This window comes from Salmo trutta, unplaced genomic scaffold (assembly GCF_901001165.1).
Source record: "Salmo trutta unplaced genomic scaffold, fSalTru1.1, whole genome shotgun sequence".
Lineage (NCBI taxonomy): Eukaryota > Metazoa > Chordata > Actinopteri > Salmoniformes > Salmonidae > Salmo > Salmo trutta.
In genome coordinates this window covers 3,171,712-3,196,771 of record NW_021822911.1, presented here as the reverse complement: position 1 = coordinate 3,196,771, position 25,060 = coordinate 3,171,712, and the positions used below count along the sequence as shown (strand labels likewise).

The following is a 25,060-nucleotide window of genomic DNA, read 5'->3' as shown; positions in this document are numbered from 1 at the left end:
CAATGCTTTCCTGGATATCCTTTAGCTGTTTGTTGCTCTCATTTGCATCTCCAAGTTGTTCTTTGTCTTTTCCTCTGAGGGAATCCATGGCTTGTTGGGTTCGAGTCTCAGCGTCGCTTTACTCACAGATTGGTTCACTGTTGTATGTAACTGACCTCTCACTCTCCCCCGGTTGCTTGGAGAAAGATTAATCTATCAGTTTTAAAGGCTTCGTTTAAACTATGTTGTCTGGCTTCTACATGTAATCACAGTTTTGATGTTCATGCGCCTCTTTACTGAACCAAGTTTATTTTTAAGGATGAAAGGTTTTAGGATGAAAATTTGTCTCAGGTTGAGGATCTGATTGTGATTTAAAATGTAATAAAAATGTATGCACTCTACTATAAGTCGCTCTGGATAAGAGTGTCTGCTAAATGACTAAAATGTAAATGTAAAAAATGATTTAAAACCTAATAGGAAGACAGTGTTATCAGTTTTGATCTCTCTGTTAAACTAAATACCCTCTTTGTCTTTGGCAGGAGAGAGACCAAACTCAGAGGAACCAGAGGCAGAGGCGTCCAAAACAGCAAGACGACACCACTGCTCCCAGTGTGGAAAAGTTTTTTCCCGTTTAGCATCCCTGAAAAGACATAAATGAATACATACAGGAGAGAAGCCTTACTACTGCTCCCAATGTGGAAAGAGTTTTACCCAGTTAGGAACCCTGAACATACATAAGAGAATACACTCTGGAGCGAAGCCTCACCAATGCACCAAGTGTGGAGAGGGTTTTTCCCATTTAAGGTTCCTGAAAATACACGAAAGAATACATACAGGAGAGAAGCCTTTCCACTGCTCCCACTGTGTAAAGTGTTATATCAAGTTAGGGAACCTAAAAGAGCATGAGAGGAAACACACAGGAGAAAAGCCTTTCCAATGTTCCCATTGTGGAAAGCGTTTTACCTATTCACGGAACCTAAAAGGGCATGAGAGAATACACACAGGAGAGGAGAGGACTTACTATTACTGCTCTCAGTGTGGAAAGCATTTTAGTTGGTTAAAGGACCTAAAACGGCATGAGAGAACACACACTGGAGAGACCCCTTATCAATGCTCTCAGTGTGGAAAGGCTTTCTCTCGTTTAGCGTCCCTGAAGATACACAAAAGAATACATACAGGAGAGAAGCCTTACCACTGCTCCCAATGTGGAAGGAGTTTTACCCAGTTAGGAAGCCTGAGCATAAGATAATCCACTCTGGAGCGAAGCCTTACCATTGCGCCGAGTGTGGAACCATTTTTTCTCATTTAGGTTCCTTGAAATTACATGAAAGAATACATACGGGAGAGAAGCCTTACCACTGCTCCCACTGTGGAAAGCGTTTTACCAGGTTAGGGCACCTAAAAGAACATGAGAGGACGCACACAGGAGAAAAACCTTTCCAATGTTCCCAGTGTGGAAAGAGTTTTACCCATTCACAGACCCTCAAAGGGCATGAGAGAATACACACAAGACAGGAGAGGACTTACTATTACTGCTCCCAGTGTGGAAAGAGTTTTAGTTGTTTAAAGTACCTGAAAAGGCACGAGAGAACACACACTGGAGAGACCCCTTACCACTGCTCCCAGTGTGGAAAGAGTTTTACCCAGTTTGGGAGCCTGAACAAACATAAGAGAATACACTCTGGAGAGAAGCCCTAGCGGTATACAATAAAGACTGTATACCGGGGTATTTGGAAATAGCCACCACGGGATGGTTTTTCAATACATTATAATATTTGTAGCCACTTCAGTAAATACCTGTAGTCAACTTGTGCAATACATTAGGAGATAAAGCAGATGGCGATCTTCATTTCACCTGTCACATTATTTTACATTATGAAGCTAACCGTAGTTCCCCAGAACAGTTGAACCAGTCATGTGTTTGTTTGTAAATAACAACAGAAAGCGAGAGCAGCTGAGTTCAGATGTGTATTGACCGGGGTCACGTTATATAATGAAAGTCATCAGTGTTTTTTTGGTTCAATAGCGTGATCACTTAAGTGTCACTAAAGCTTTACCTTCACAGAAAATACATTAGTGCAACACATTTGTCCAGAAAATAGCTTAATTTTCATCAGATGACAAACAGAAATTCAACGCTATTTGGCTGGCAGCCACACAAGTAAATGAGTTTACAATGAAAATCAAGGTCTTTTTTTTTTTAAACGATGCATGGCCATCATCATATTTCTAAACGTTTTATAATAGAAAGAATGTAGCCAGCTACCATTCCTAATGTTTTGTTTTAAAGTGAATCTGTCATTTTAGCTGATAAAAGTAGTTTACAGGAGAACAGCACCAAGTAGCTCCACAATGTCTGAAGCAGAAATCACAATAACAAGAATCTTAGCTCTACAGGTACAAAACGCAGACAGATTTTTCTGACGAGTTTTACATATTTATCCTGCATGAAAAACTCATAATTCTGCATAAACGCCAAGTTTAACTTGCTAGTTATCTCAGTAGGTGGCTGAATTAGTAAGGAGACGGGGCATCATATATTGTTAACTTTCTGCTATGTTTGAAAAGGTCAAAGCACTTTGAATTAGTTATTTTTTAAAATCTACACACAATACCCCATAATGACATCACAATACCCCATAATGACAAGGCAATAACAGGTTTTTAGATACTTTTGCAAATGTATTAAAAACTAAAAACAGAAACCTTATTTACATAAGTATTCAGACCCTTTACTATGAGACTTGAAATTGAGCTCAGTTGAATCCTGTTTCCATTGATCGTCCTTGAGATGTTTCTACAACTTGATTTGAAGTCCACTTGTTTTAAATTCAATTGATTGGACATGATTTGGAAAGGCACACACCTGTCTATATAAGGTCCCACAGTTGACAGTGCATGTCCGAGCAAAAACCAAGCCATGAAGTCGAAGGAATTATCCGTAGGTTTCCAAGACAGGATCTGGGGAAGGGTACCAGCAGCATTGATGGTCCCCAAGAACACGGTGGCCTCCATCATTCTTAAATGGAAGAAGTTTGGATCCACCAAGACTCTTCCTAGAGCTGGTCGTCTGGCCAAACTGAGCAATCGCGGGAGAAGGGCCTTGGTCTGGGAGGTGACCAAGAAGTCACCTCCCTGAGTTCCTCTGTGTAGATAGGAGAACCTTCTAGAAGGGCAAACCAATCAGGCCTTTATGGTAGAGTGGCCAGACGGAAGCCACTCCTTAGTAAAAGGCACATGACAGCCCGCTTGGAGTTTGCCAAAAGGCACCTAAAGGACTCTGACCATGAGAAACAAGATTCCCTGGTCTGATGGAACCAAGGTTGAACTCTTTGGCCTGAATGCCAAGCGTAACGTCTAGAGGAAACCAGGCACCATCCCTACGGTGAAGCATGGTGGTGGCAGCATCATGCTGTGGGGATGTTTTTCAGAGGCAGGGACTGGGAGACTTGTCAAGATCGAGGGAAAGATGAACGGAGCAAAGTACAGAGAGATCATTGATGAAAACCTGCACCAGAGTGCTCAGGACCTCAGACTGGGGCGAAGGTTCCCCTTCAACAGGACAATGATCCGAAACGCAGAGCCAAGACAACGCAGGAGTGGCTTCGGGACAAGTCTCAATGTCCTTAAGTGGCCTAGCCACAGCCTGGACTGAAACCTGATCGAACATCTCTGGAGAGACCTGAAAATAACTGTGCAGCAAAGCTCCCCATCCAACCTGACAGAGCTTGAGAGGATCTGCAGAGAAGAATGGGAGAAACTCCCCAAATACAGGTGTGCCAAGCTTGTTGTGTCATACCCAAGAAGACTGGAGGGTGTAATTTCTGCCAAATGTGCTTAAACAAAGTAATGAGTAAAGGGTCTGAATACTTATGTAAATGTCGTATTTCCATTTTTTTTATTTTTATACATTTGCAAAAATATCTAAAAGCCAGTTTTTGCTTTTTCATTATGGGGTATTGTGTGTAGATTGAAGAGGAAAAAAACTATTTTAATCAATTTTAGAATAACGTAACAATGTAAAATGTGTAAAAAGTCAAGGGGTCTGAATACTTTCCGAAGGCATTCTATGGTATGAGCATTTCTTGAGTCTAAACTTGAAACAGTCGTTTTGTTTCATTTAGATAATTAGTATTCATCAAGCTAAATTAATATGAAAATGTGATTACGTTGTTGACATGAAACATTCACTACATCCTGACTGTTCCCATATTAAAACATTCACTACATCATGACTGTTCCCATATTAAAACATTCACTACATCATGACTGTTCCCATCAGTATTATTAAAACATTCACTACATCATGGCTGTTCCCATCAGTATTATTAAAACATTCACTACATCATGACTGTTCCCATATTAAAACATTCACTACATCATGACTGTTCCCATCAGTATTATTAAAACATTCACTACATCATGACTGTTCCCATATTAAAACATTCACTACATCCTGACTGTTCCCATATTAAAACATTCACTACATCCTGACTGTTCCCATATTAAAACATTCACTACATCATGACTGTTCCCATCAGTATTATTAAAACATTCACTACATCATGGCTGTTCCCATATTAAAACATTCACTACATCATGACTGTTCCCATCAGTATTATTAAAACATTCACTACATCATGACTGTTCCCATATTAAAACATTCACTACATCATGACTGTTCCCATCAGTATTATTAAAACATTCACTACATCATGACTGTTCCCATATTAAAACACTCACTACATCATGGCTGTTCCCATCAGTATTATTAAAACATTCACTACATCATGACTGTTCCCATATTAAAACATTCACTACATCATGGCTGTTCCCATATTAAAACATTCACTACATCATGATTGTTCCCATATTAAAACACTCACTACATCATGACTGTTCCCATCAGTATTATTAAAACATTCACTACATCATGGCTGTTCCCATCAGTATTATTAAAACATTTACTACATCATGACTGTTCCCATCAGTATTATTAAAACATTCACTACATAATGACTGTTCCCATATTAAAACATTCACTACATCATGACTGTTCCCATATTAAAACATTCACTACATCCTGACTGTTCCCATATTAAAACATTCACTACATCATGACTGTTCCCATCAGTATTATTAAAACATTCACTACATCATGACTGTTCCCATCAGTATTATTAAAACATTCACAACATCATGACTGTTCCCATATTAAAACATTCACTACATCATGACTGTTCCCATCAGTATTATTAAAACATGCACTACATCATGACTGTTCCCATATTAAAACATTCACTACATCATGACTGTTCCCATCAGTATTATTAAAACATTCACTACATCATGACTGTTCCCATATTAAAACACTCACTACATCATGACTGTTCCCATATTAAAACATTCACTACATCATGACTGTTCCCATATTAAAACATTCACTACATCATGACTGTTCCCATCAGTATTATTAAAACATTCACTACATCATGACTGTTCCCATCAGTATTATTAAAACATTCACTACATCCTGGCTGTTCCCATATTAAAACATTCACTACATCATGACTGTTCCCATAATAAAACATTCACTACATCCTGGCTGTTCCCATATTAAAACATTCACTACATCATGGCTGTTCCCATATTAAAACATTCACTACATCATGACTGTTCCTATATTAAAACATTCACTACATCATGGCTGTTCCCATATTAAAACATTCACTACATCATGGCTGTTCCCATATTAAAACATTCACTACATCATGACTGTTCCCATCAGTATTATTAAAACATTCACTACATCCTGACTGTTCCCATCAGTATAATTAAAACATTCACTACATCATGACTGTTCCTATATTAAAACATTCACTACATCATGGCTGTTCCCATCAGTATTATTAAAACATTCACTACATCATGACTGTTCCATCAGTATTATTAAAACATTCACTACATCATGACTGTTCCCATCAGTATTATTAAAACATTTACTACATCATGACTGTTCCCATCAGTATTATTCAAACATTCACTACATCATGACTGTTCCCATCAGTATTATTAAAACATTCACTACATCATGGCTGTTCCCATATTAAAACATTCACTACATCATGACTGTTCCCATATTAAAACATTCACTACATCATGACTGTTACCATCAGTATTATTAAAACATTCACTACATCATGACTGTTCCCATATTAAAACATTCACTACATCATGACTGTTCCTATATTAAAACATGCACTACATCATGACTGTTCCCATCAGTATTATTAAAACATTTACTACATCATGACTGTTCCCATATTAAAACATTCACTACATCATGACTGTTCCCATCAGTATTATTCAAACATTCACTACATCATGACTGTTCCCATCAGTATTATTAAAACATTCACTACATCATGACTGTTCCCATATTAAAACACTCACTACATCATGACTGTTCCCATCAGTATTATTTAAACATTCACTACATCATGACTGTTCCCATCAGTATTATTAAAACATTCACTTCATCATGACTGTTCCCATATTAAAACACTCACTACATCATGACTGTTCCCATAAGTATTATTAAAACATTCACTACATCATGGCTGTTCCCATCAGTATTATTAAAACGCTCACTACATCATGACTGTTCCCATCAGTATTATTAAAACATTCACTACATCATGGCTGTTCCCATCAGTATTATTAAAACGCTCACTACATCATGACTGTTCCCATCAGTATTATTAAAACATTCACTACATCATGACTGTTCCCATATTAAAACATTCACTACATCATGACTGTTCCATCAGTATTATTAAAACATTCACTACATCATGGCTGTTCCCATCAGTATTATTAAAACATTCACTACATCATGGCTGTTCCCATATTAAAACATTCACTACATCATGACTGTTCCCATAAGTATTACTAAAACATTCACTACATCCTGGCTGTTCTCATCAGTATTATTAAAACATTCACTACATCATGGCTGTTCCCATATTAAAACATTCACTACATCATAACTGTTACCATATTAAAACATTCACTACATCATGACTGTTCCCATCAGTATTATTAAAACATTCACTACATCATGACTGTTCCCATCAGTATTATTAAAACATTCACTACATCATGACTGTTCCATCAGTATTATTAAAACATTCACTACATCATGACTGTTCCATCAGTATTATTAAAACATTCACTACATCATGACTGTTCCCATCATTATTATTAAAACATTCACTACATCCTGGCTGTTCCCATATTAAAACATTCACTACATCATGGCTGTTCCCAACAGTATTATTAAAACATTCACTACATCATGGCTGTTCCCATATTAAAACATTCACTACATCATGACTGTTCCCATCAGTATTATTAAAACATTCACTACATCATGACTGTTCCCATATTAAAACATTCACTACATCATGACTGTTCCCATATTAAAACATTCACTACATCATGACTGTTCCCATATTAAAACATTCACTACATCATGACTGTTCCCATATTAAAACATTCACTACATCATGACTGTTCCCATCAGTATTATTAAAACATTCACTACATCATGGCTGTTCCCATATTAAAACATTCACTACATCATGACTGTTCCCATCAGTATTATTAAAACATTCACTACATCATGACTGTTCCCATATTAAAACATTCACTACATCATGACTGTTCCCATATTAAAACATTCACTACATCATGGCTGTTCCCATATTAAAACATTCACTACATCATGACTGTTCCCATCAGTATTATTAAAACATTCACTACATCATGACTGTTCCCATCAGTATTATTAAAACATTCACTACATCATGACTGATCCCATCAGTATTATTAAAACATTCACTACATCATGACTGTTCCCATCAGTATTATTAAAACATTCACTACATCATGACTGTTCACATCAGTATTATTAAAACATTCACTACATCATGACTGTTCCCATATTAAAACATTCACTACATCATGACTGTTCCCATCAGTATTATTAAAACATTCACTACATCCTGACTGTTCCCATATTAAAACATTCACTACATCATGACTGTTCCCATATTAAAACATTCACTACATCATGACTGCTACCATCAATATTATTAAAACATTCACTACATCATGACTGTTCCCATCAGTATTATTAAAACATGCACTATATCATGACTGTTCCTATATTAAAACATTCACTACATCATGGCTGTTCCCATCAGTATTATTAAAACATTCACTACATCATGACTGTTCCCATCAGTATTATTAAAACATTCACTACATCATGACTGTTCCCATATTAAAACATTCACTACATCATGGCTGTTCCCATCAGTATTATTGAAACATTCACTACATCATTACTGTTCCCATCAGTATTATTAAAACATTCACTACATCATGACTGTTCCCATCAGTATTATTAAAACATTCACTACATCATGGCTGTTCCCATCAGTATTATTAAAACATTCACTACATCATGACTGTTCCCATCAGTATTATTAAAACATTCACTACATCATGACTGTTCCCATATTAAAACACTCACTACATCATGGCTGTTCCCATATTAAAACATTCACTACATCATGGCTGTTCCCATCAGTATTATTAAAACATTCACTACATCATGACTGTTCCCATCAGTATTATTAAAACATGCACTATATCATGACTGTTCCTATATTAAAACATTCACTACATCATGGCTGTTCCCATCAGTATTATTAAAACATTCACTACATCATGACTGTTCCCATCAGTATTATTAAAACACTCACTACATCATGACTGTTCCCATCAGTATTATTAAAACATTCACAACAACATGACTGTTCCCATATTAAAACATTCACTACATCATGACTGTTCCCAACAGTATTATTAAAACATTCACTACATCATGACTGTTCCCATCAGTATTATTAAAACATTCACTACATCATGACTGTTCCCAACAGTATTATTAAAACATTCACTACATCATGACTGTTCCCATATTAAAACATTCACTACATCATGACTGTTCCCATATTAAAACATTCACTACATCATGGCTGTTCCCATCAGTATAATTAAAACATTCACTACATCATGGCTGTTCCCATCAGTATTATTAAAATATTCACTACATCATGACTGTTCCCATATTAAAACACTCACTACATCATGACTGTTCCCATATTAAAACATTCACTACATCATGACTGTTATGTGATTTTCTTTCAAGAAAAATGACATTTCTAAGTGACCCCAAACTTTTGAACGGTAGTTTACATGTACATGATGTATTGTTACACCATGTAGGAGCAGTATAGACCTAGTCTGTTCATTATATACATCTACATGATGTATTGTTACACCATGTAGGAGCAGTATAGACCTAGTCTGTTCATTATATACATCTACATGATGTATTGTTACACCATGTAGGAGCAGTATAGACCTAGTCTGTTCATTATATACATCTACATGATGTATTGTTACACCATGTAGGAGCAGTATAGACCTAGTCTGTTCATTATATATATCTACATGATGTATTGTTACACCATGTAGGAGCAGTATAGACCTACAGTAGCTGGCTACTTATTTAGATTTGGTTTGACTTAATGAAACTGCCTTAAATGTTCTGTAGTAAAAAAAAAAAAATATTCGCACTAATCAATCACCACATTCAGGTCTTTGTATGTCTCAATTTAATGGTATTATTTAATTAAATCCATGTAAAATAATCTTTGTCTGAATATAAAATGTGATCCTCAACTGCGTTTCCCTCCAGTCAGCAGACGGCGATGTGCGTCTTTCAGGCGATGCTGCAGCGTGACGTATAATCTAGTGGACGGTTCTTCATAAACAGCTCGTCAACCACCTCGGTAGCTTGCTAGCCAACATAGCCGAAAGATTCAACCTATTTATACGTTTTCGGTCTATATTAGCTACTGTGTTTTAGACACACTTCTATCGTATCTACTTGTTAACCTATTTAATTTAATATTACGTTATTGTTTATTAGTCAGCTATAGTAGCTGGCTGGTTAAGTTAGCATTAGCCTAGTCGCTAATGATAGCTAGCTAGCTAACATCCCCGAACATGGGCTCCCTAAACTACTCCCCTCCTGTTAAAGAAGAGGAGGTCTGCTGGACGGAGAAAGAAGCTCTGGGGCTGAACATTGTCGTGAAAGAGGAGAAGGAAGAGGAGGATGTTACAGTAAAACAACAAGTAGAGGGTGAGGCTGTTACAGTGAAAGATGAAGAGAAAGACGTTTCAGTTAAACAAGAGGAAGAAGAGGAGGATGCTGTTTTTGGAGTGAAGAAGGAAGGAGAGATTACTGTCACATTGGAAGATGAAGAGGAGGAGACAGGAGATCTGATTAACACCAGTAAGTACCACCTTCAATTAGTTTTTAACTTTGGATATTCGGAGTTGGCTCGTCAATACCTCTTCAACGGAGGGTCCTGGGATGATGACTGATATGTCTAGAATCAGACGACTTAGAGAACAAGCTACCCCTTGTTTTCTCCGTTCCGTTTCTAAAAAGTGACTTAACATATATATTTGAGGAGGGTCTATCTGCTGACCGCAGACTGGGGGGGCCACGGCATGTAGTGATTTTAATGTAGTGATGTTTTACTACACACCGTGACCCCCAATAGAGCCATGTGAGAGTTGGGTTGGCTACACCAAAGATTATGGATATACTGACAAGATGTCTCTCCGTCCTGACAAGGGGAGTCGTTGTCCACAAAGCGGCACTGTGGGTTGTCTATCTCCCACCTATCCTGTCTTTGGATTGGTGGATACATCTTATTATTGTTTATTTTCTATGAGGGTTGTTGACGTCAACCGCCTGTATTCAATGGAGAGAGATGCTAAGCTACTAGCATGAATATGCATAGCGATCTGGAGACAAATCCTATAGTGTTTTTATCAAAGTTGTCGGTATGTCACGTGTCCACAAAACAACTTAATCATTACGAAACTTCTGTTAGATCAAGTAAACCTCATGTAGCAAATAAGCCATTCATTTTGTTGTTGACCAAATTCGACACTTTCCACATTGGGATGACAATTGTTTCAACTTGGATACAGCCTACTGTAGCCTACTGGCATGACCTAGAGAGATACAACCTACTGTAACCTACTGGTATGACCTAGAGAGATACAACCTACTGTAACCTACTGGCATGACCTAGAGAGTTACAACCTACTGTAACCTACTGGCATGACCTAGAGAGATACAACCTACTGTAGACTACTGGCATGACCTAGAGAGTTACAACCTACTGACCTACTGGCATGACCTAGAGAGATACAACCTACTGTAACCTACTGGCATGTCCTAGAGAGTTACAACCTACTGTAGACTACTGGCATGACCTAGAGAGTTACAACCTACTGTAACCTACTGGCATGACCTAGAGAGATACAACCTACTGTAACTTACTGGCATGACCTAGAGAGTTACAACCTACTGTAACCTACTGGCATGACCTAGAGAGTTACAACCTACTGTAACCTACTGGCATGACCTAGAGAGATACAACCTACTGTAACCTACTGGCATGACCTAGAGCGATACAACCTACTGACCTACTGGCATGACCTAGAGAGTTACAACCTACTGTAACCTACTGGCATGTCCTACAGAGATACAACCTACTGTAGCCTACCTGCATGTCCTACAGAGATACAACCTACTGTAACCTACTGGCATGTCCTAGAGAGTTACAACCTACTGTAACCTACTGGCATGACCTAGAGAGATACAACCTACTGTAACCTACTGGCATGACCTAGAGAGATACAACCTACTGTAACCTACTGGCACGACCTAGAGAGATACAATCTACTGTAACCTACTGGCATGTCCTAGAGAGTTACAACCTACTGTAACCTACTGGCATGACCTAGAGAGTTACAACCTACTGTAATCTACTGGCATGACCTAGAGAGTTACAACCTTCTGTAACCTACTGGCATGACCTAGAGAGATACAACCTACTGTAACCTACTGGCATGACCTAGAGCGATACAATCTACTGACCTACTGGCATGACCTAGAGAGTTACAACCTACTGTAACCTACTGGCATGTCCTACAGAGATACAACCTACTCTAGCCTACCTGCATGTCCTACAGAGATACAACCTACTGTAACCTACTGGCATGTCCTAGAGAGTTACAACCTACTGTAACCTACTGGCATGACCTAGAGAGATACAACCTACTGTAACCTACTGGCATGACCTAGAGAGATACAACCTACTGTAACCTACTGGCACGACCTAGAGAGATACAATCTACTGTAATCTACTGGCATGACCTAGAGAGATACAACCTACTGTAGCCTACTGGCATGACCTAGAGAGATACAACCTACTGTAACCTACTGGCATGACCTAGAGAGATACAACCACTGGTTTGCATGCATTTCTATGCAGTCAAATTACAAACATCAACATGCAACAACAACCAACGTGCTGTTAGGTGAAGTTATGGGTCCTATAGTAGGTCTATGTTGTTAGGTGAAGTTATGGGTCCTACAGTAGGTCTATGTTGTTGTTAGGTGAAGTTATGGGTCCTACAGTAGGTCTGTGTTGTTGTTAGGTGAAGTTATGGGTTCTACAGTAGGTCTATGTTGTTGTTAGGTGAAGTTATGGGCCAATTTGTTAAACACTTAGTGTACAAACCCTCATTGTCAGGCTGATGGCAAAGCTAGCCAAATAACATTTTACTGGTAGAAATGTTTTTTTTTAGTATAAAGCAGTTGATTTGCAACAATAAAAGAAACATTTTATTAAGCAGGACATTCAATCGAGCCTTACAATTATAATCCAAAATAGTGTGAATTGCACTCATAAGCAACCTGTAAATGCATTCAGCCTATGAGAACTCCCCTGAGTTTTCCCCCACGGTGGTGAATTAGTGAATAGACACAGAGCTTAATGTGAGTTTCCTTGAGTAGCACTCCTGATCTTGTCCTGATAGTGCGCTGTAATATTCAGAATACATTGTGAAAAACGAAAATCTTCGCTCACCATTTTTGCTCCAGGCAGATATACTACATCCATAACTAGTGGTTTCCTCATTACCAGATATACTACATCCATAACTAGTGGTTTCCTCATTACCAGATATACTACATCCATAACTAGTGGTTTCCTCATTACCAGATATACTACATCCATAACTAGTGGTTTCCTCATTACCAGATATACTACATCCATAACTATTGGTTTCCTCATTACCAGATATACTACATCAATAACTAGGGGTTTCCTCATTAGCAGGGAGGAGTTTCTACAACCAAATTGCGTGTGCATCGCTGCAATTTTAGCAAACACAGAAAGGGGCCTATATTGGAGGCCAAAAGTCATCTGGCACACTGCTTAGGTCTTGACTGTCTTAAGATAGTCTTGTCAAATGTTGTACAACTTCATGGGTACTCTCTGGTCATCCCTTTTTACCTCAAATAAACAGTGGATTTCTGCTGTTGTGGGCATTTAACCATCTGTATGACTTTGTTGTTCACACAGGAGAGAGACGGGACTATCGTGGATCCTCTGGGGAGCCTCAACAACATCATGATGCTGACGAGGCAGAGAAGAGTCCCTCCAGATCAGAACTCCTCAAGAAACACCTGCAGAGACCCACAGGGAAGAAATCTCACTGCTGCTCTGACAGTGGGAAAATATTAAACTCCTCAGTAAAACTTAAAGTACATCAAAGAATTCACACTAAAGAGAAACCTTTTGGCTGTACTCAATGTGGGAAGAGTTTTGTTCGTTCTAACTGTCTGAAGAGACACCAGATAACACACACAGGAGAGAAAGCTTTTAGCTGTAATCAATGTGGAAGGAGTTATACCCTGTCAGGTAGCCTGATAGCACATCAGAGAACACACACAGGAGAGAAACCTTTTAGCTGTACTCAATGTGGGAAGAGTTTTTTTTCGTTCTAACTGTCTGAAGAGACACCAGAGAACACACACAGGAGAGAAACCTTTTAGCTGTAATCAATGTGGAAAGAGTTTTACTGAGTCAAGAAGCCTGATATCACATCAGAGAACACACACAAGAGAGAAACCATATAGCTGTACTCTATGTAGGAAGAGTTTTGTTCTTTCTAGCAGTCTGAAGGTACACCATGGAACACACACAGGAGAGAAATCTTTTAGCTGTGATCAATGTGGGAAGGGGTTTGTTAGTTCTTGTGGTCTGAAGGTACACCATAGAACACACAGGAGAGAAACCTCATAGCTGTGCTCAATGTGGGAATAGATACTCTGATAAACAGAGAAGAGTCTCTCCAAATCAATGTGGGAAGATTTTTCTGCATCTAGCAGTCTGACTCTACACCAGAGAATACACACAGGAGAGAAACTTATAGCTGTGATCAGTGTGACAAGAGATACTCTGATAAAAGATCTCTGATCAAACATCAGAAAATACATGAAGGAATTGTTTCATGATATCAATGAATTAATGTCACAATGTAGAATGTTTTAACATTGTAGTAGGAGTATTTTAATGATGTCACAATGTAGAACCCTAAACGTTTGTCCCCTGTTCTATTGATTTCAACATGATATGGATATTAGCCTCAGGGGGAAAATCCAGGCTCTGAAATGAAAGAGTTACTATTTATGTGATTTAACAAAAAGTGATTAACAACAAAAGAGCTGTGTTACACTTACCACGTTGGTGACCCACTGGAATCAAAATGCAACACTTCAAAATGTATCTGGCTGTTTTCTACAAATTGTCCTCTAACCAGTGATGTACACATTATTCCCAGATTCCATGTGGTTTTTGAGCTGTTAGTTTTAACAGGACGTGCAACCTCATCTCCCTTCTGTCGACACAATTGATTTCAACATGATATCGATGAGTTATGACAAATAAGTGTTGCGTTCCTTTATTTAGCGACCCCTACATTGAAATGCATCTCTCCAAAATGTAGCTGACTGTCTTCTGCAGGTTGTCCTCTAACCAGTGAGGTGAAAGATATCTCCCATTTCCATGTGTTTTTTTAGTTGTGCTAGTTTCAACATCATGTACAACCTGATTTTCCCCCCTTAATCGATATCAGTGATTTATTGCTACTTGTCAAAACAACAGCGTTTTTGGTGCTTGTGCAGTTTATAACGTGCTTGTATAAGTAAATACAAGTAATATGATTATTGTGGCAGATGTTTGTGTAGATAGTACATTTTAGGTTTTCAATTTATCACAAACTGTTTCTGCATTTGGACTATTGATTTGGACACGTTTAAACTGTGACATTGGGGATATCCCATCTAGCACAATGTCGTTGAAAATAAGACTATGCCCGACATTCAATATAAGTTTGGTTTTAGTTGAAAGTGAAAGTTGAAAAGAAAACAATTTAATTTCAACTTACTTGCAGCCTAAACACATAGTCACAGTACAATAATCAATTATATGAACAATCCTACATCACTCCAGTATTTATTTACAACATTCAAGTACTAATTGTCTTTATTCCACTACTGAAGAAGCAGGACTCAAATCACCTCATATTTCAAACATTCAGCCTGACAAAAAATACATGTTTTATTATTCCATGCCTCACCATTAAGTGAAATATTGCTAATACATATTAACAAAGGGGTGTACATTTGGTTTTTATATTTCATGTTTAATATTCATGTAAGATTTAGTAATCATAATTATTTATGCAACCAACTGACAATCTTTTGGTACAATTATATTGATATTGTTGCCCTGCTTTTAGAATATCAGGGTTCATTCTCAGATGTGCCAACCCAAATGTACTAGAGCATGACATTGGGGACTGGACCCCGATCCAACAACATGCCTATCTAGTGAACCCTGAAAAGAGAGAGAAGCTCTGCAGTGAGGTGGAAAGTTACTACGGATATTGCCAGAGTTTCCTCTTGAAATCAGACATGTCCGTGGTAAGGAAACTTGGTTTCTGATTGTCTCAAGGGTGGGCAGTTAAATAGTTTTGTGTTTTGTCAGTGCATTACAATTTATTTTGACTGCATGTTTTTCCGTATTGGAGATGAGTTTTGTTTGGGCTCGTTCCAAGGGGATGAGAGTTCTAGAATCTAGTGAGTTTTAGGAAGACGAGTGTTCTAGAAGCTAGTGAGTTTTAGGAAGATGAGAGTTCTGGAAGCTAGTGAGTTTTAGGATTCTATAGTAAGAAAAAGGATAAATAAATATTTCGATTATATATTATTATTTAGAAATGTGTTTTTCTTGTTTTTTTTCTTGTTGCCCGTCAAGCTGGTTACGTTAGCACGTTTAGCTCGTTAGCCCGTAAAGCTCGTTAGCACGTCTAGCTCGTTAGCACGTTTAGCTCGTTAGCCCGTCAAGCTCGTTAGCCCGTCTAGCTCGTTAGCCCGTCTAGCTCGTTAGCCCGTCTAGCTCGTTAGCCCGTCTAGCCCGTTAGCACGTCTAGCCCGTTAGCTCGTTAGCACGTCTAGCTCGTTAGCACGTCTCGCTCGTTAGCCCGTCTAGCTCGTTAGCCCGTCTAGCTCGTCTAGCTCGTTAGCCCGTCTAGCTCGTTAGCCCGTCTAGCTCGTTAGCCCGTCTAGCCCGTTAGCCCGTCTAGCTCGTTAGCCCGTCTAGCCCGTTAGCACGTCTAGCCCGTTAGCTCGTTAGCACGTCTAGCTCGTTAGCACGTCTAGCCCGTTAGCACGTCTAGCTCGTTAGCTCGTTAGCACGTCTGGCTCGTTAGCCCGTCTGGCCCGTTAGCCCGTCTGGCCCGTTAGCACGTCTAGCTCGTTAGCACGTAGGACGCACTGATTGGTGTCACCTCGTTAGTCAGTATGTGTTACACCTGTGCTGGCTTGTCCATCTCGTTAGTGGGAAGGTGTTTCACCTGAGCTGGTCCAGGTTCTATTTAAGAGTGTCTGGCCCAGTGCTCCAGTTGTCTTGATACACGTGGAGAGTCAACACCTTTAGTTGCTCCACCTTTTTGGTTTGTTTCCGGTCTTTAAGTTTGGTGTGGGTTTTTCTTTTGTTTTCCTCTTCTTGGGCAGATTTAGTGGGTCTCATGGTGGGTGTCTTTTAGGTCCCAGTTGTTGTTACTAGTCAACTTTCAGTGGACACCCCCATAGTGTCTTTCAGAGCCCCTCCTAAAACCCCACCTGTTTAGTTGCGGTTGTTGTCAATGACTCGTTAGTTCTCTCTTCTATTTAAGGGACATTTCTGGTTTTCATGCTGGGGAAAATAACAACAATGTAGTAAAACAAGCTGATATTTTGGGTTGGATGTTGCATCCAATTAATATTTTAATCTATGGCATTTCCTTAGAATGTTTATGAGTCTTTCAGTTAATCTTCTTTTTTATCTTATGTTTGTTGTGGTAAATATTTGTTTATTTTCATAGTTTTTTCCTATGAATCTATTGTGTTGCATCCATGTCTGAAATTTGCTGTATAAATAAAGCTTGATTTGAACATATTGCAAAACAAATTTACCCAATGACCGACCAATCATTAGACTCCTGGTCAATCTTAGTATGAAAACAGTATCAATCCCACTTTTCCAGCCTGCTGAAGGCTTGGTGGAGTGGTAAAGGTCCATCTGGTAAACACCACCCCCGGCTCTACCAGGGGCTTGAGGTGGTCTCCCACAGCTCTGCTTATGTCATGTTCTGTGGCCTTGCTGTTCCATTTCTTGACTGCCCCTGCAACACAGAAACACATTTAGTCATATTATATAAAACACTCAAAGTAATGGATATGGAGCATCTATGGCCTCAGTTACACCTGGCACCTAAATGTGACTTCTGTCATCTGATCACTCCAAGCTGCATTAGGTTCAGATCTACCAGGATGGGCCTTTGACATAGTCTGGATCCAGTCAGGCCACTGAATGTAAAGAGATGGGGTGAATGAGTGGGGAAAAGTACATTTGACACAAATTACCTTCATAATATCAAAGAACAAATGTGTGTGTCTGAGGGGAAATTAACTTTCATACAGCCAAAAGGGGTGAGAAATTACACCAATATCAGTTGACAATTTGCACTAATGTAAATAAACATAGATGATGGAACATATTCCCTTTAGCTGACGTGATGAACCACTAAGGGGACATAAATATTTACCATCTAAACCATGTGTGATCTCTCACCTCTCTGGCTGTAGAAGTGTTCTTCCTAACCAGTCCCTCAACAGCTCTCTGACTGAGCTCCACCCTCACTGGGTCTTCAGAGGAGAGGAAGGCTGAGGAGGGATGGAAGGATGAATGGATCAGTCAGTCAATAAAGTGTAGAGCTGCTGTCTGACAAAATCACTATTTTAGTAGTTCATTAAAGTAAATAAGGCTTTAGGACTGCTGAATACCAATGATCAATCACTTAGATCATGTATTTTCAGGTAGAGATACGTCCTTGGGACGTCCCTAGCCCATTGAAGTTGACATTTAAAATGGTTAAGGTAGGGGTTAAGGTTAGGGTTTAGGGTAGGGATGTCCCAAGGATCCAAGATTGCATTGACCGTTGTGCATTCTTCTGTCTCTTTTACATAGCACGTGTAAAAGAAACACAGACAAGACAAGTCGGCATGCAGTGCATTATGGTCATTGTAGTTTAAAAAAATAGCATCTAATTATGCCAGTCTGTATGTGGGGTTGTTAGAGAAGAATGTGATTGTCAGCCCTAACAATCCATTCTAGCACCTTATCAGGCTCTGAAAATGACTTCATTGATGTTACATCTATTCCTTCTATTCCAGAGGACAGCAGAGGAACTTCATCGATTCTACTCTTTCATCAATACAAGCAGTGAACATCTGAAATTCACCCTCACCTTTGATGCACATGAAACAAGTTATCTGGACATTTTGATTTAAGAGGAAAACGAATGTCTACAGTTACCGTGTAGCGCACTGCAAGGTTGGGTGACCAGGGTCATCTGGGACTGCCTCCTGGAGGAATTCAGGTGTGTGAAGGCTACCTGTGTCCTGCGTAACTTCATGAGGATGGACACGAGGACCAGGAGGGGATCAGCAGCTCGCCGCCGTGTGCCAGAGGAGGAGTCTGCTGCTCTGCAGGATGTTTCAAGGATGGGGTCCAACAACGCAGCAAGAGAGGCAATCCGTGTGCAGGAGATCTTCACCTCCTACTTCTTCAAAGAGGGTGCTGTTCCCTGGCAACACCATAGACTACACTATGCACAACCAAAGGCTCTTTTAAGAGCCATTCACATTGCAATAAGAGTATTCTTCCATTTACTGAGCTATGTCAACTGCAGTTATTCAATTCACAGTTTCTCTCCCTTTGATTTCTACTTCTCAGGTGAGGTCGCTGTGTAGGTAAGGGTGTGATGTCTGTACAAAAACAAAACAGGCTATTTTAAATCACCCATATTGAAAAAATGTAGAACAATTAGACACCCTATAACCCACACCTACACACTCATGTATCAATCTGATCGATGGATTGTGTTGTGCAATAAACAGGCTCAGGTGTATAACTGTGGCTCCTTCCACCTTCAAAGAATAGGCAAGAGGGCCAACCATGGAGAATAGTAAGACACTTCATTATTTCTATAACTACGCTATATTGTTTGTCCTTGTGGGTCCGTTCATGTTTTTCAACATAAAGTACTCTGCAGCCACTTAGTGTGGTGTGGACACCAGGTGAGGCCACACACAGATTCCTGTTGAACACTGTCGCTTTAACTACCTTATTTTCTCAATAACAGTCTCTCTCCTTCACTTCATCCCTCTCTCCTCTTCTCCCTAAATCCTCTAGGTTATATCAGCTGTGTCGGTGAACCCCTCCTGCATCTGAACTGGCTACATAGAGGGCACAGCATGATCAGAGGTGAGAGGTCACTTGGTCAGGTCAACAGGAAGTATTATTAAAGAGATGCTTTACATTGAAATACAGATAGAGATGCAGTAGTCCCAGAGTTAATGATCCAAGGTCAGTTTATATTATACAGGAAGTATTATTAAAGAGATGCTTTACATTGAAATACAGATAGAGATGCAGTAGTCCCAGAGTTAATGATCCCAGGTCAGTTTATATTATACAGGAAGTATTATTAAAGAGATGCTTTACATTGAAATACAGATAGAGATGCAGTACTCCCAGAGTTAATGATCCCAGGTCAGTTTTTTATTTCACCTCCTGATTGATGACTAACAATTACCAGATCAATGCAGATGAAGGACATTAGATATTGAGATTAACCAGTGTTAGAGTATTTACATGATGCATAGGAAGTGTAGTGTTCTGTTTATTAACATTATATTTCTGTATATATGAATTAACTAGTTAAATTCTGTTTCTAGTCTATTAGTTACAATGTGTAACCATTGATGTCCCAGGACCAAGATTGGTAAACACTGTTGAAGTGTATAATTGTAATACATACATGCAGACACAGCGTCATTCAAAGACTGGAATTTGATACTCCTGGTATTGGATATGACTGAAAAATAATCTCAAAGACATTCATACCTAAACTGCACCTTTATTTGCCAAGGTAGAGTACATGATCAGTGAATATATTAAATGTACAGGCTACAATGTGGGGATCTCATGCATGGTAATAACTACATGTATATACGACTTGCATCCTTTGCACAACATGATATTATATTCTGCTCAATCCGTAGGCTTCATTAATGTCATTCAGGCTGTTTTGAAGTTGATACAACTGGCTATGATAGCTGAGGTTCATAGGTTCTGAACTAATATGTATACCAAACGTTTGGGTCCATACACAGATCGGCTAGATAGCTAGCTACACATCCATAGGCATACAGGTATTTTAATCATCCACTGCACAATAAGCAAGAACATAGCTAGCTACGTTATTTCATCTATCTGCATGGCAAATATCATCAAGGCAAGCTTACACAATTGTACATTCAATTTGCAGTAAATTCTTCAGCTAGCTAGATTCTATACATTCACTGTTTCACAAAACGACCGCCTGGTTTGCTGGTTGTTTCAGGAGTCCCTAAAACAACCAGAATGACAATTTCATACTCATGTCACAACACCCATAAAGCTGGTCAGCTAGCTGGTTAATGTTAGCTAGTCAGCTAGCTGGCTAATGTTAGCTAGCTGGCTATTGTTAGCTAGTCAGCTAGCTGGATAATGTTAGCTAGTCAGCTAGTTGGTTAATGTTAGCTAGTCAGCTAGCTGGCTAATGTTAGCTAGTCAGCTAGCTGGTTAATGTTAGCTAGTCAGCTAGCTGGTTAATGTTAGCTAGTTGGTTAATGTTAGCTAGTCAGCTAGCTGGTTAATGTTAGCTAGTCAGCTAGCTGGCTAATGTTAGCTAGTCAGCTAGCTGGTTAATGTTAGCTAGTCAGCAAGCTGGCTAATGTTAGCTAGTCAGCTAGTTGGCTAATGTTTGCTAGTCAGCTAGCTTGCTAAATCGCGATTTTCGTAAATGAACTTTACGATTAAAAAAAGCATAATTGTTTGTCTCTACATTAACTAACATTCCTGTCAACTGTACATGTTTTTGCATGATTCGGTATGACGTTATAATCCCTTACATTTGCTTCCATCCTAGTATTTCTGTCCGCCATCTTAGATCCAGTTCAGTTCTGTGTAGGGGTACCCCTCTCTCCTAGTATTTCTGTCCTCCATCTTTGATCCAGTTCAGTTCTGTGTAGAGGTACCCCTCTCTCCTAGTATTTCTGTCCGCCATCTTTGATCCAGTTCAGTTCTGTGTAGGGGAACCCCTCTCTCCTAGTATTTCTGTCCTCCATCTTTGATCCAGTTCAGTTCTGTGTAGGGGTACCCCTCTCTCCTAGTATTTCTGTCCGCCATCTTTGATCCAGTTCAGTTCTGTGTAGGGGTACCCCTCTCTCCTAGTATTTCTGTCCGCCATCTTTGATCCAGTTCAGTTCTGTGTAGGGGTACCCCTCTCTCCTAGTATTTCTGTCCTCCATCTTTGATCCAGTTCAGTTCTGTGTAGGGGTACCCCTCTCTCCTAGTATTTCTGTCCGCCATCTTTGATCCAGTTCAGTTCTGTGTAGGGGTACCCCTCTCCTAGTATTTCTGTCCGCCATCTTTGATCCAGTTCAGTTCTGTGTAGGGGTACCCCTCTCTCCTAATATTTCTGTCCGCCATCTTTGATCCAGTTCAGTTCTGTGTAGGGGTACCCCTCTCTCCTAGTATTTCTGTCCTCCATCTTTGATCCAGTTCAGTTCTGTGTAGGGGTACCCCTCTCTCCTAGTATTTCTGTCCACCATCTTTGATCCGGTTCAGTTCTGTGTAGGGGTACCCCTCTCTCCTAGTATTTCTGTCCTCCATCTTTGATCCAGTTCAGTTCTGTGTAGGGGTACCCCTCTCTCCTAGTATTTCTGTCCGCCATCTTTGATCCAGTTCAGTTCTGTGTAGGGGTACCCCTCTCTCCTAGTATTTCTGTCCTCCATCTTTGATCCAGTTCAGTTCTGTGTAGGGGTACCGCTCTCTCCTAGTGTTTCTGTCCTCCATCTTTGATCCAGTTCAGTTCTGTGTAGGGGTACCCCTCTCTCCTAGTATTTCTGTCCGCCATCTTTGCTGAAGAAAGTCTCACAGTCACTAGTGCAGCAGCAGCCTCCCCTGGTCCTAGTGCCGCCCTGTAAGAAGTTTAAGATGCGACGTTGACGAAAAAAAGAAATCACAGAAAAAATATATTGACTGATATTGATTTATTTAAGGGGGGGGGGGGGGGGGGGGGGCTAATGAATATTTTAGTACCAGCGATGTCCCTTATTCCTACCCTTTAACTTTTTGTCTGACAATAAAATATACATTTTACTCAACTGCGTTACCCACTCCAGTCAGCAGATGGCGGTCTGGGAATTTAAGGCGATGCTGTTAGTGTGACGTATAATCTAGTGGACGGAACTCTTCTTTCAACAGCAGTAACAGTTATTCAGCCACCTCGGTAGCTTGCTAGACAAAATAGCCGAATTAATAAAGCTCTTTAGACGCTTCAGTGTATATTAGCCACTGTGTTTTAAACCCACTTCTGTCGTCTAGTTAGTTATCAGATTTAATTTCATATTTACGGTGTTGTTGTTATTATTCAGCTAGCGGGCTGGTTAAGTTAGCATTAGCCTAGCTAGCTAACATCCCCGACCATGCGGTCACTGAGCTACTCTCCTGCTAAAGAAGAGAACATCACAGTAAAACAAGAAGTAGAGGGTGAGGCCGTTACTGTGAAAGAAGAGGAAGACGCGTTCAGAGTGAAAGAGGAGGAGGATGTCACAGTAAAACAAGAAGTAGAGGGTGAGGCCGTTACTGTGAAAGAAGAAAAAGACGCGTTCAGAGTGAAAGAAGATGAGGATGTCACAGTAAAAGGAGAGGAGGAAGAGCAAGAGGAGGATGCAGTTTATGGAGTGAAAGAGGAGGAGGAGGAGATCACTGTCACATCGAAAGAGGAGGAAACTGGATATCTGGTCCCGGTTTCCCAAACGCATCTTAAGGCATCCAATGGTTCTAACGGTGAACTCAGCCATAAGATGGTTTTCAGAAACCGTTCCCTGATTAACACTAGTAAGTACTGTCTTAAATACAGAGGCACAAACTCTGCAGTTGTTGAACTGATGTTTGGTGTTAAAGGGGAAATCTGCAATAACTACATCCATATTTGGACTTTTAAATTATTTATTTATAGCCATTGATTCTTGAAGAATGTAACACATGCCTCATGAGCTTAGTTCAACTGTTGTACCCCATCAGAACCCCAAATAAGCTTTTTATACTCCAATGTTTAGAAACAATGTAAATCAACACTGTATAGCCTCAACATGGTTAAAACTATAATGTTGATATCATGGATGATCAGTCCTTGCATCCATAGGTCTGTCTGTAGTTACATTTCTCCAACCCCATAATCATCTTATTACCAAAACAGTGGTGGAATGACAGATTTGTTATTGTTTGAACTGCAGATTGCTGGGTTGTGTGGCTTTTTTAAACAGCAACAAAATGGCTGCCCAGGGGCTTGGTTTGGTAAACAGCTGAGGGATGGGGGAAGAAGTGTAACCACTCTCAAATTCATAGAGAAAGCTATTGTAGAAACCGTAACTCAACAACTAGCGACCTCTTCAAGAAGTTTAGACATCTTGGCGTAACAGTTATAAGGTGTTGGCTTGACAGTCACTGGACCCAGGTTTGAGTTCAGCTCAGGGCAACCCCCTGAATTGACTACACTATGAATACAAGGACTGGCCATCCATGAAGTCATAATGATAGTTTAACCAGGTTTCTAGGATATATAGTATATTCTAGAATTCATCCATGATGTCATAATGATAGTTTAACCAGGTTTCTAGGCTATGTAGTATATTATAGAATTCATCCATGATGTCATAATGATAGTTTAACCAGGTTTCTAGGCTATATAGTATATTCTAGAATTCGTCCATGATGTCATAATGATAGTTTAACCAGGTTTCTAGGCTATATAGTATATTCTAGAATTCATCCATGACGTCATAATGATAGTTTAACCAGGTTTCTAGGCTATATAGTATATTCTAGAATTCATCCAATATTCAGCCAATTTTTTTTCATGCCATTACATTAAAGGCAAGACATACCTAGATTTAATTACATTCATGAATTGGTTTGAAACCTTTGTTTTAAACCCTTCTCAAAGTTGGTGCCTTGACGGATTTGTAAAAAATGGTTTGTCATGAAACACAATTTTTTAAATGTATTTAAACGTAACCTTTATTTAACTAGGCAAGTCAGTTAAGAACAAATTCTTATTTACAATGACTGCCTACCCTGGACGACGCTGGGCCAGTTGTGCGCCGCCCTGTGGGACTCCCAATCACGGCCGGTTTTGATACAGCCTGAATTTGAACCAGGGTGTCTGTAGTGACGCCTCAAGCACTGAGATGCAGACCGCTGTGCCAATCTGGAGCCCCAAAATCATGTTCTAGTGCTGTCCCCAACTAAAATACATCTTGGTCAACCAAGAGTCATCTGTTCTTTCTACCATTCGCCCCATGTGTTTTTATAAAATCTATATGTACTGAACTTGTCTGATGCTTTAAGCACGCTGT

At 39.5% G+C, this 25,060-nt stretch overlaps 1 protein-coding gene and 1 pseudogene across 1 annotated transcript in view; both read left to right on the top strand.

The window, feature by feature from the left end:
• The window catches only part of LOC115186402 (zinc finger protein 239-like), a 103,180-nt pseudogene extending 101,115 nt beyond the window's left edge, over positions 1 to 2,065 (top strand).
• Positions 1 to 25,060, top strand: part of LOC115186769 (tripartite motif-containing protein 16-like) — a 452,306-nt gene that overhangs the window by 244,652 nt on the left and 182,594 nt on the right. The gene's annotated exons all lie outside the window — the stretch shown is intronic.